This window comes from Solanum verrucosum, unplaced genomic scaffold (assembly GCF_900185275.1).
Source record: "Solanum verrucosum unplaced genomic scaffold, falcon-dt-bn FXZP01000138.1, whole genome shotgun sequence".
NCBI lineage: Eukaryota > Viridiplantae > Streptophyta > Magnoliopsida > Solanales > Solanaceae > Solanum > Solanum verrucosum.
Genome location: NW_026020134.1, coordinates 656,366 through 669,247, shown reverse-complemented (window position 1 = coordinate 669,247; position 12,882 = coordinate 656,366). Strand labels below are relative to the sequence as shown.

At 31.4% G+C, this 12,882-nt stretch overlaps 1 protein-coding gene and 1 non-coding gene across 2 annotated transcripts in view; both read left to right on the top strand.

The window, feature by feature from the left end:
- Positions 1-12,882, top strand: part of LOC125827362 (GDP-Man:Man(3)GlcNAc(2)-PP-Dol alpha-1,2-mannosyltransferase) — a 267,662-nt gene that overhangs the window by 8,811 nt on the left and 245,969 nt on the right. The gene's annotated exons all lie outside the window — the stretch shown is intronic.
- TRNAG-GCC (transfer RNA glycine (anticodon GCC)) lies at positions 1,116-1,186 on the top strand. The gene has a single exon. It is a non-coding gene; the product is annotated as a tRNA-Gly (tRNA).

The following is a 12,882-nucleotide window of genomic DNA, read 5'->3' as shown; positions in this document are numbered from 1 at the left end:
AATGCCAATCCCATCATGGCAATTAGCTAGAGCTATCACCTGCCCTACTTAGCACATTCTTGAAAGTAGAATAGGACCACAAATTTGAGTTTATACAGATCAACTAACAATTTTATCCAATTGAATGTTTGTTAACTTGGATTTTATAGAAAATGTGTTTTCATCTTTAAATAGAACATAGTGAATGATTTTACAAACATGTTAATTGGTTACAATCCAACTCTACAAGGGATAATATCACCATATCTTACTTGAAAATTAGTTGAGTCCAAATCAGTTGGTAGTTCCATTCAATGGTAATTGTTGTGTAACGTCAACCTGCTGCGTATGACAAGGCTCACGAGTAGCCTGAGTCAGAGTTATGATCGAACATGACACTTGTTTAGTGAACTTAGTTAAGAAATAAAGTCATGCCCTTGCTATGAACTACTTAGATAAGACTTTTCGTTCTTATTACGTGCTCCTTGGGTACTAATTTTTGCACCTTCATCAAACGTCGTAAAGTTAATTAGTAATTACTTTGGCTTATGATTAGTGAAAGAGAAACTTCCATCACCATGATGATTTCTCCTAATTTAGCTACAGATTAGCACAAAGATCTTTTTTTTTCTTCAAATAATCTACATTATTATTTTCAGTTGGGACTTGGGACACTAGCTCATGGAAGAGAAATAATAATTACAAGTTGCAAATTATACACAGCAAAATTCTTACATAATATCTTGTAATGATAATGCCAGCATTTGTTTCCACCAACACAACAATATGATAAGTGAACACATACACCAAAGCTAAGCAAAACCAAAAACAAGCATTACAAGTAAGTTATGTGGTGTTTGACTATGTTTTATTGTGAAATTTGAAAAAAATAATTTTTATTTTCAGAAGTGAAAATATATCCTCATTTGTTTGAGCAACTTCAATTTTAAACATACGTCCTCATTAGTTTGAGCAACTTTTAAACATATGTCCTCGTTAGTTTTAGCAACTTAAATGAGACGGAAAAAAAACATACGAAATGAAAATGAAAGAAATTAGAATCTGTCAAATGAATTACCACCGAAAATTCTAGAAAATAAGGATATATATAATTTGATGGTAAAATTTAATACCAAGCACCAGTGGTCTAGTGGTAGAATAGTACCCTGCCACGGTACAGACCCGGGTTCGATTCCCGGCTGGTGCATTTTTTTATTTTTTACAGAATTTTTTTTTGAGTCTTTAATTGCTTTCCTAGTTTTGATCATTATAATATATGATTATTAAGCATATTTAGCTTCGATAATCTTAAGTGACATAAACTTTTAATCATTAAAATGTTTAGTTGCCATATATTACGTTAAATTTGTATTGTTATTTTATATATGAAGGTAATATTTTTTTTTAAAAAGTAATCTAAGTATAAAATGCTCTAAATGTAACATTAGGTGTAGATATAATATGATATGATATTGAAAACTTTGGTTTGATAGTTTTGATTATGATGTTTTGCGATTCGGTATATAAATAATCATAATTCATTCAACGTCAACTTATATATACTACTCATATAATAAGAATTACGACTTTGACTTTTCGATAAAAAGAACGTCTCAATTATATCAAACTAACATTTTACACGTGTAGAAATATTAAAAGTAAAGTAGAAACAATTTTCTTCTCTAATCAACTATATTTCTGTTGACACCCGATTTTGACCTTCCCCGATAAGAATTAATTTTCGAGCTTCTTTAATTTCAAACGGTTCGAAATAATTAATTTTATAAAAAAATCAAAATATGTTTCAAGATATTTTAAGAATTTTATTCACTTTTATAATATTTTAAATAATGAATATGTCTTATATTGTTACGGATGTAACTAATATATTTTACAGATATTTGAAAACTATTCATTTATTTTTAAACGTTAAACTTTACTAATTTAATTTGGTTTGAATTATAGGTATGTTGTTGAATTAGTTATTTTTATTAAGTTAATTATTTTATTTTGTTAAAATTAAGAAGCTCATTAATTAATTTATATTAATCGTCTTATTCAAGTCCTAGCCTAATTCGTCGAATTATCTCAATTAGGCTAGATTGTTAATTCATTTGTCTAGCCCTTCTTATTTCAATTTTAACCATTATTTCCCCACCTAAACCCATTTGAGACCAATTTTGGGCCTATTTGACAAATTTTCCAGCAGTCCAGACTAAATCCAGCAGCCCAACTCCCTTTTATTTTTGGATAAACTACTTTATTAGACATACATCACTATTATATATACTAATTATTATCTTTACTTTTAAACAATTACATATATTACCACTTTTAGTATTTTATACCATATATTAATATATTATTTGAAAATACTATTAGATACCCACATCCCTTAAAACTATTATTGATTAATTATCTGCTTAAATAACTCTTTCACTCCAAATCAACCACTATCTCTTAATTCTCCCCTCCCATGTTTATCACTCAATTATGTCTCCTCCTTTCTGATTCAAGAATTTCACCTTACAATTTCATTTCAACAATAGTTAATCTATTCTCTTCTTCTCAAGATATCATCACCACAAATTCTCCTGAACCCAAATATCATTTTGTATTGTTCATTTATCACGAGTTCCAATCACAGTAACTGCTACAGAGAAAACTTTCAATTCATAGTGGGTCTTGATTATTTGTCTCCGAAAGAAATGGATCTTAGTTTTGATTATGTCATGCCACAGTGCAAAAGGATCAAAGGGAATATTGTAGAGAGTTTTTGTTTGCTGGTGTTCTTCTAAGACTTTCTTTGGTTACTGTGATATGAATGTGGTAGTATCAATATTACTTTGATATAGCCCTTGAAACATGTGTATCCAATAAGTAGTAATCTTAATTAAGATCTGAGTTGTATTTTTAGTAATGGGGTATCTGAACATGTATATGTATCCACTATATATTAAATTTTGGATACATGATTTTTAACAACACAATGATATTAATGATACGACAGATACTCTACAGTCGTGATTTGTTCATAGATTCATGTGTTTCAACTACATTTCATATTTAGATACACATAATTAAATGTATATGCTTATTATGTATTCGAGATATATGTTTTTGGATATAACGTATGAAATTTAGATACACATAATTAGATGTATATGCTTCTTCTTTTTGTATATTCCATATTTAGATACACATAATTAGATGTATATGTTTAATATGTATTCGAGATACATGTTTTTGCATATAACATATGCAATTGATACTTGATACATCAAATTCATACTAGATACATATAAAAGATACATGAAATTAATATTATATATATACACAAAATTAATACTAGATACGTATAACAAATACATGAAATTAATGTTTGATACTTCTATGATACATATGAATGTACTTGTACTTGTATAACACTCATGTATCTAAATGTTTAGTTTGTTGGATATATCATATATTGATAATAGATACATCAAATTAATGAATTTATTATTTTAAGAGTAATAATTTGAAATTAATCAAATTACATTACCAAGATATACATGTTTTTATCTTATATTAATAATATTATTGAATTTACTATTTCAAAGAATAATAAAATGAAATTAATTATCTATGTATTTTCAAAATCCTCAATTACTCCTCTAATTAAGGAAATAAGTTACAACCAATTAATTTAAATAAATAAATTTTGTATCTCAATTTTAAAATTCGACAGATACATGTATCTCATGGATTCAGACTCATATATCCTGATCATAAAATATGGTAGAGGAAGTAATATTTGAAACTATTGGGAATCTTAATAATTAAGACCTAAACTAGTGGGATTTATGTGATTTGCCCTTTATTTTTTCTAGCTTACAGTCGACCCACCAAAACGGCCCCCGACCCGGCCATTCCAGCAGCTGAAGAGAGACCCAGCAGCGTTCAATTTTCAGAACATTGCAGCAACAATTATACAGCAGCAACGCAGCTCACAGCAGCAGCAACACACGCAACACCCAGATTACCCATACGCGATTTCTTCTCCTTCACGCGTCAAAATAGACGAAAAGTTGCCACTGTCTTCAACAACAGTGCAACAGGAGCGAACCTGCAATTACGTCCTGCAGCAGCCGTGAAAAATCACCCTTGACTCGCGTGGATGGGCGCTACGTCAAGCACAATGGCAATGGGTTTGATCTAAGCCGTCCACGCCGATCATTTCATCCGAATTTCGAGGGATTTGGGATGAAATCTCGTGCAAACCCAGCTGCTCCCTGTTCCGAATTTTGAATTTTGAAATCGGAGGAGAATTCCGTTTTTGACCCTTGTTCCTATCCGTTTTTCACCCTAATCCCCACTATAAATACATCTCTTCTCTTCCATGGTAAGGGGGTTGTTGGAATTTTTTTTAATTAAGGCAGCAAAATTAGTTTAAATACCAACTAAATACACCTCAGGGAAAAACATAGGAGATAATCGGTTTTTCTTAGTGTTTGGGTTTGATATGCTTGTCTAGATTTCTTGGCTACTGTTTGTGCTTGAGCTTTCCGTGGTGAAGTCGTCTGCTAGCTCGCCTTGTCTCCATTTCGCTGCCCAGAAAGAGGTGATAATCTCGGTTATAACTTTTGGTTCTTCTTGTCAATCTGTGTGCGTCTATTATGATCGTACAAGAGTAGATGTTTTAGTTAAGATTTCTATGTTATTAGAAAAAATGTTCTTGTTTTTTCCTTTGAAACTGACTAAGTACGAGTTGAATTCCAACATTATCCCTTTAAAAAATGCCAAGTCGTAGTCGTTTCTGTGATGTTTCGAATTTAATTTAATGACTTGCTTGCCATGGTTAATATCTCGAATGTTGCTCGCACTATGTTTTCGATTTGTTAGATGAATGTATGTTGTCCTGTTGTTTGCTTCGTGGTATCACTCTCGTCTTCTATAACATGATCCCGTTCTGAATGTTTTCTTTAGCATTTGGAGGGCAACATTTTTATTTGTTTGGCCTACATCACTGATTATTAAAGCTATCTTCAAGAAAATGTATCTTTGTTCTAATTGAACTTTGAAGCTCCTTCTCATTTTAGTGTCATAGTCGTGGTAGTTTTTGGTTATGATTGTTTATGTATTTGATGATTAAATATTTTTGTGACTCACTGGTTCATCTTAGTTAAGAGAGCTTCTTGCTAGCATAAAGATGGCGCCAGCGAACGGTGACATTTTGTTGTATTTAGTCCAAGTTTTGTCCCATGTTTTCGATTTGAAGTGATGTAGTGGTCATTTGCTTAATGGAGTATTAGTTTATCTCGAGGTCTCCTTAATATCATATTGCTAGTTATCCTATCTTGCATCTCATAAATCGATATTATTTGTCTTGGGTTCTTTGTGGATTCTTATTTCGACTATTTATTTATTTATTTATCTTGCCTTACTAGCATGTCAATCTTCATGTTTGTTGTTTGTAGCTTCTTGAGAGAGGAAGGAATGACTATTTTATTATAAAGTGGAGTTAAAATCGGTGCTCTATTTTCTAAATCTTGCTTTGTTAGAGTCTGGTCTGCAAGATTATTTGAAACATTATCTCTTGTGGTGATTAATCTTTCATTATGTGACATGTCGATTCTTCAATTCCAAGGGCAATTGCTTCTGGCTCTATTTGATGTCTACATTCTTAATAGTTCATTTAATATATGTCAATATGAGAGTATGCATGAAATCGAAAATTGGCAGAGACTAAAAGAATGGAATTTGTTCATAATTTATATGTCATATGTGCCTACAGTATCTAGTTTATACTTTTAGTCTTAATTTCTTTGTTTGAATGACACATATGGTATAATTTGGTCTTTTAAAAAGTTAATATTTGTTGTGAATGCGAATCAAAACAGCTTTGGTCCATTTTTCTCATTGTAGCCAGTAACGAGTAATTGGCTGAGTTGTTTAGGTTATTAGATTAGTCCCTAATACTTTATTGTGATTTGTCGTGCTAAGTTATTGGTTACCGTAATGTTGTTCATTTTATAGAAACGTGTTAGAGTTTTCCTCATCCTGTGCTAATATGATTTTATTTGTGTTTGCATGTGAAATCCGCCATAGTTTCCCATGAACTCCAATCATGTTCCTCTTGCATTTCGAGAGAGTCGTAAAGGCTCAAATTCCCTTTTTTTTATCCGAGTTAGCCGGCTATAAAATCAAAGAACAAGTTCCTATAAAATCGACGAACAGGAATCGGAGTCGACATGGATTTGTATACACTAGGTGTATACGGAAAAATGAGAAAAGGGGCTTAAAAGTCCCGTTCTTTATTTTTTTTTAAATGGTTGTATTTTGTTATTTTGGGCCTAAGCCTTCGTCATTTTATTTATTATTATCTGGTTAGAATTTAGGACAGATGGAAGATGGGTCTAGGGCCAAAAGAAATAAAATTCAATTTAGTCTAGGACAGGTACAAAGGTGGCAAAAATTGGCCCAAAACAAAAATAGGCCCAAGTACTGGTCAGGCGGTCATGAAACTAGACTTGGGCCCGAATTTCCCTCTTTACTTTATCATTTTATATTTGTTTACCCATCATTACTTGTTGTTAATCTTAAGGTTACTACAATTTAACTTCCCAAACGATAGTCATTCTGAACCGATTTTCTAAAAAAAATTAACTAATTAAGAACTCGCTTTCTTTGATCAATAAATAAATACATATATAATTTTGTAAACTATTGCACTTGGGTATATCTTAATATCTCCCCTTTCTCCCTTTGAACGGTCCTAATCGTAAAAATATTTCTCAAATTAAGTCAAATAAAAAATTAGCCAAATAATTAATTGTTGGATAACCGTGTATTAGCGGGCATCTCGGGTGCTTTCAAACCCTTCCCGAAATGCTAATAAGAACCCCGAACCCCTTTTAAAGTTTTCATTAGATTTCTGTTTTAGTCTCTTGGAAACAACAGTTTTCTTAATTTTACCTTAAAAAATTAAGTGACGACTCTAAACCAGTCAAATAATATTTTCTAAATAAAACAATTTCAATTAAAATAGAGCAGGCAAATTTCAAAATTTTAACAACTTTAGTCCAAATATACAACACAAAATAACATTATATGAAATGTGATAAGTAAACTATTTTATAGAGTAATATAATAAATATAAATTGTGTATATAATAACGACATTGATATTAAAGACTAAAGAGTATCATAATATGGAAAATTATGATTTGAATATATGATAGTTTGGTACTCTCTATCAAAGTAAGTATAATTAGCATATGCACACCCCTAAAAATGGACAAAAGCCACTTCTTCATTACTTGAAGGTTAAATATGTGCATTGAACCATCATTAAGGACTAAAATTTATAATTATTAATAATTAAGGTATCAAAAGTGCCACCCAATTCTTCAAATACCCCCATTTTGTTCCCTTAAAACACTAGCTTCCTCCTGTTAAAGCTTCCATAAATCCTAATTGCAGCTCTCTCCCTTATTCTCAACTCTCTGCCTCCATGGTATACTCTCTCTCTCTATATATATGTATACATGTGTTGTAGATCTTCATTTTGCTTGCAAATGTTGACGTAGTATCAAGTTTGCCCACTTTAATATCTGAAACTATAAATTTAGTCTGTACCATTGACTTGAGTGATTCAAATTATTTATCATTAATTGCATATCTCAGAATATAAGTTGCTGATGATTCCGAATTTATTTTATCATCTGTATGTATGCCTAGATGGTTATTCTTAAGTGATTACTACTATATTGTTGTGTGTCCAACTAACATGATGCCTAGTTCCTATTATTTGATAGATAATAGGAAAAGTACATTGTCTACTTGATTAATGACGGATATGTGCGCTGTTAACTATTCCACTTTCCTTTGTGCAAATTTGCTTAGCATAACTAGTTTCTATTAGTCATCGATCTTTGTTTTAAAGAATTGATTTCTCTTTCCATATCATGCATGTGTTATGTTTCAAACATTCATTATTTGTTTTCTTTCCTTAACTAAAATTTAATGCAATATATATTTACAGTATTTTCTGTAAAGTTAATAGACAATAAAATATATTCATTCCTTTTATTTTATGAAAAGATATGTTGAGCGGAAATAAGACAACACTTGATGGGAATTGGGGAGTAGTAATATATTACCTGAACAAAACTTTAATCCATCCCGGGAATAGCTCTTTGTAGGTGCTTGATATAATTATTGGGCGTAGCGTAGGATTATGAGTTGGAGATCATCCATGATGTGTTCCGTTGTGAATGATCAGTATGTGTTTGGCCATCCATGTAGAAGTTGCAATAAAATAAGTAGACACATTCACTGGAAAAAGCAGCCATAGTTCATTGTCTATGAAACAGAGTTTGTATTTCGTAATATAGTTTTGATACTTGAAAAAATTCTTCCTGAATAATGTAGAGATGTACCTTTTTTGAACTATGTTTGAGGATTTGTCAACATATGGATATAGAATTGATACTTTTCTCTGTATGCTAGCTATCTGTAACTCCATTTGCTTGTTCGATAACATATACTTAATTATTATTTGTAATCATGAAGTTATTATGCATCTAAGATTTGTGTAAGACTTTAATGTTAGAGCATGGGCTTATAACTTATGGATTATGTTCCGAGTATATTACATTTAAAGGTTAACATTTATAATATCCATTGACCTATTAGTTACTATTTAAGATGGTATGGACAATTATCTGCTCTTTAATTAGTGTATTGGAAAATTGTTTCTTTGTAAACATGAATGGTTCAACTAGATTGTTATAGGGTTGCTTAATTTTCAAAAAACCACATTGTCCTTGTTTATTGTTTTTTTTACCTAAAGATCTTGGTCTAGTGATGGATCCCATAATATGTTCGCGTTCTGGAGAACTATGTTTCGAGGTCAAATCCTATATATATGTACTAAGTATAGATAAAAGCTGCAACGCACAGAAGATCAAAATCAAATGTCTTAGCCTTTTAATTTTTTGGTGTAAAAGAATATGGTGGGGAGGTAGTAACTCTAGTTGATTTTATAGGCAAATTGTAAAGCTTTTTAGTTTTTGTGTAGGATGATCTTTTGTGAATAATTTACTTTCTCAAAAAAAAAAAAAAAGTGTATAGATAAAGTTAGATATATATTATATAATTCATTTTCTCAACTCATCAGAAGGCATACCATCTAAACTCTAGACCTGTTAATGTCATCATGCTTGTGGAATTTGAGCACAACTATCTAATGAACAATTATGTAAGTTCATTTGTTTGTGTTTTAGATTTTACCGTGCAATGTTCTGAATATGGACAGGGTTCTTAAACAATGGTGTAGATCAAAGCAAAGTTTCAAGGCACATAATATTTTGTTTTTCGGGTCATGTATATTTGTACAATGATATATTGTAATTAACTTCTTAATAATTGAAGTATTTATAAAATTCGGCTTTAAAAATGCATTCAGTGTTTGTTGAATAAACTGAAAATGCTCGTAATATTGGTTGTCAAGTGATGGAAATAAATATTTATATGAATTTAGAGAAATACGTTTTCACAGGAAAATCTATAATAATTTTGGTCATTGTAATTGTTGAATATTAAAGTTTTAGTGGCGACAGAATCTTTTTACAAATACTTTAGTGGCGCTGTACATATGCAGCCACTGATGCTTTAGTTTATTTTGTGGCGACCTAAGTCGCTACTAATGTTGCTCTATAGTAGCGATAGAGGGTTGCCACTAGGGGTGTCAAATGGGCAGGTTGGGTTGAAATTGAAGATATTAAAATGGGTTGAAATTGAAATCGGGTTGGGTCTTGACCCGCCCAAGTTTAGTTTGGCCTCAAATGGGCTAAAAAATGGGTTGGGTCTTGACCCGCCCAATTTGACCCGATTAATCTCAATAATTTTAATATAGTGATATTTAACTTTTATAATCAAAATGTGAATTTCAGGTCAAGATTTTTTTTTGAAAAAGTAACAAATGGATAGATAAATCCTAAAAGATGTTAAATAGATAATATAGGAACATATCTTAGTAAAGAGTTTTAAAACGGGTTGAAATTGGAGATTGAATTGGGCACAATTGAAGATTCTCTTAAAATGAGTTAGGCTTGAATGGGTTGAGATTGAACTCAATTCAAATTATCTTGAGCCCAAACCTTAAAATTTTGGGTGGGTTACCTATGTTTGAGTTCATTTTTGACACCCCTAGTTGCCACAAATAAGTTGGTGTTTTGTGGCGACATAAGTCGTCACTAAATGTTTTTATCAGCAGCGACCTCACCAATTTCAATCGTAGGAAACTTCTATTTTGTGGCATATTTAACTAGTTTTAGTAGCAATCTTTGTGGTTAGTCATTTTGTGGCGATATGAGATAGATACCTCTGATATTTATCTTAAATCAGTGGTGGAATGTTGGAATCCCTTCACCTTTTTGAGTCATCTTTCTGTTCCTGAATTCCCGTGTCAGATTGATAATCAAATAGATGAAAGATTTGGAAAGCATACATAACAACAACTTTTTAACTTTCCAACATTGTTTGCGTATGTATGGTTTGAATTTGCAAATTCTGTTGCCTCCCCTTCTATCATCCATTTTCAAGAAACACATACTATACAGATAGAGATCATAAAGGAAACAATTTCAGTCTCAGTTAGAATTGATGTCTATCTATTGGTGAAGAGTTTATATTTGTTCATCTCCAATACTTTTAAAATCATGATATATTCTAGGCCAGTCTTCTGATAAACTTTATTAAGATCACATTTTTTTCTTGAGGTAATTGTCAGATTTATATAAAACAAATGAATAATTTACAACTGTTTTCTAAAGTGGATTCAATGTTGAGGCTTTGACTGAAAAAAACAGTTAATCTTTTTTTTTGTTTGTTTCCTCTCATGAGTATGTTAAGACAAGAGTCTATTATGTTTGAGAAGTTGAAATCAAGTTTACATTACAGTTTAGCCTCAGTTTTCATGTATCATGTGTACTATTATTTCTACTTTTAGTGTGTAGCTTTTGAAAAAAGCTATCGCGTTGAGACAACAGTGCCTTGCACCATTTGCTTGAAAATTTGCTCATCGATGGTGTCTATATTCGCGTTTACGTGCTTCAAACTCTATGAAGTTTTACTACTTAAACTGGGAAATTAGTGTGTTTTGTTTCAAGACAATTTAACGATTTTCTCTATCTTTAAATCTCACACTTACAATGAATTGACATGCCACTTTTAAATTGGTTTCATTGAACATTTTGTTTCAGCATAGAAATAATCTATAGTTATTTGATCTTGTCCCCTAGGTTGAAGAATGGTTTGAGTTCTCTCTAAGATTATACTCACAAAATAAACCTAAGAGTTCTGTGTATCCTTGAATATTTGGTTGTTTGGCTGAATCTAAAATTCCATTTTTGTATGTTATGCTACATGCACTAAATATTTAGATTGCTTCATATGATGAAGTCATCAACAAATCCAAAAGCAGTACTACTTCATTCATTGACACTGTTTGATCTCTTTAGTGCTTACTTTTAGTTGATTTTTCTTCACAAAAAAGTGTTAAGTGAGATCTAATAAAGATAAAATAAGGATGATGTCAAACAAGGAAAATTGAGATTTAAGTGAACGTAAGTCAAATAATATGAAACAAAGGAATATAAAGAGGTATTTTCCTAGTTGCTTCATGAAAATGTCCACGGTTGGGGGATGTCCAAGAATCACAACTGTGCACGTGCAACTAACAAGCGCATCTCACCCCTGCTGGTGTTTGACTAGTTCAGAATCATAAGCTGGCATTGACATTTTATTTTTTCTATTAAAAAAAGTATTGCATGACTGAATAATTGAATGGTGGACTACAAGGAGTTTAGCTACTTCTAATTTTAGAATTCAGTTTCTCATTGTGCATTCTCCAATAGAATAAAAATTCTTTTTTAACTGTTACTACAGTTGTAAGTCGGTGGAGGCTCAAATTTCTGAACTGCCATAATTCTAGGAGATACATAGTTTAAACATCATGTTCCCTTTGATTAAGTCAAAATATGTAATGCCAATATTCTATAGGTTCCACACGTGTATCTTTCGCGGAACTAAGATTTCTTGATCATTTATAAAATGAAAAAATAACATCTTTTAATCGTAAAAATGAAGATTTCTCGTACAAAGACCATTAAACTAAAATAAAATGATAAGTGGACTTTCATAACAAACAAACACTTAAAAATTATTCATCAAACACAAAGGGAACTTTCCTTGTTAAAGCTTCCAATTTATGGCTATAAATATAAATAATGCAAAGGCTTTGTTCTATAGCAAATGCATTGTCTCAAGACTTGAAAAAAAACATCTTTTAAGCTATCAAGAAAGTGAGCACAATGGCTAAAAAGATTCTTCTTTGTTTAATCTTGATAAATTCTCTTGTATATCTAACCATGGCTAATATTGCAACAAATTTTACAAGTTCCCCTGCTGTTAGCCCATTGCCTTCGTTTCGAAAACTTGGAAAGCACAAACATGAATTAGTTAAGCCTTCTACTAGTGCTGCACCTTCACAAGGTTTGAGTTCAGATGAAGAAAAAGAAAAGAAGGGTAATGAGGTTGGTTCTACTGTTGAACAACACTATGGGATTGTTGAAGAAGAGGATATTGAGATTGAGAAGAAGCATCATCATTCAGTTGACAAGTCAATTTGTGGAGGGGGCGTTATTCTAGGGGTCTTAGCCACTATATTCTTAGTGGCAATAGTTTGTTACATTAGAGTAACTAGAAGGAGACATAGTACACCAATTGCATGATTTCATTTGTGTTTTAGTACATATGTATATAACTCCCCTTTTGGTAGAAAATGGTAAAGATACCATTACTCATTTTTGGATTTTGCATTTCTACTTATTTAGTGTAATTCCACCGCTGGCACTGG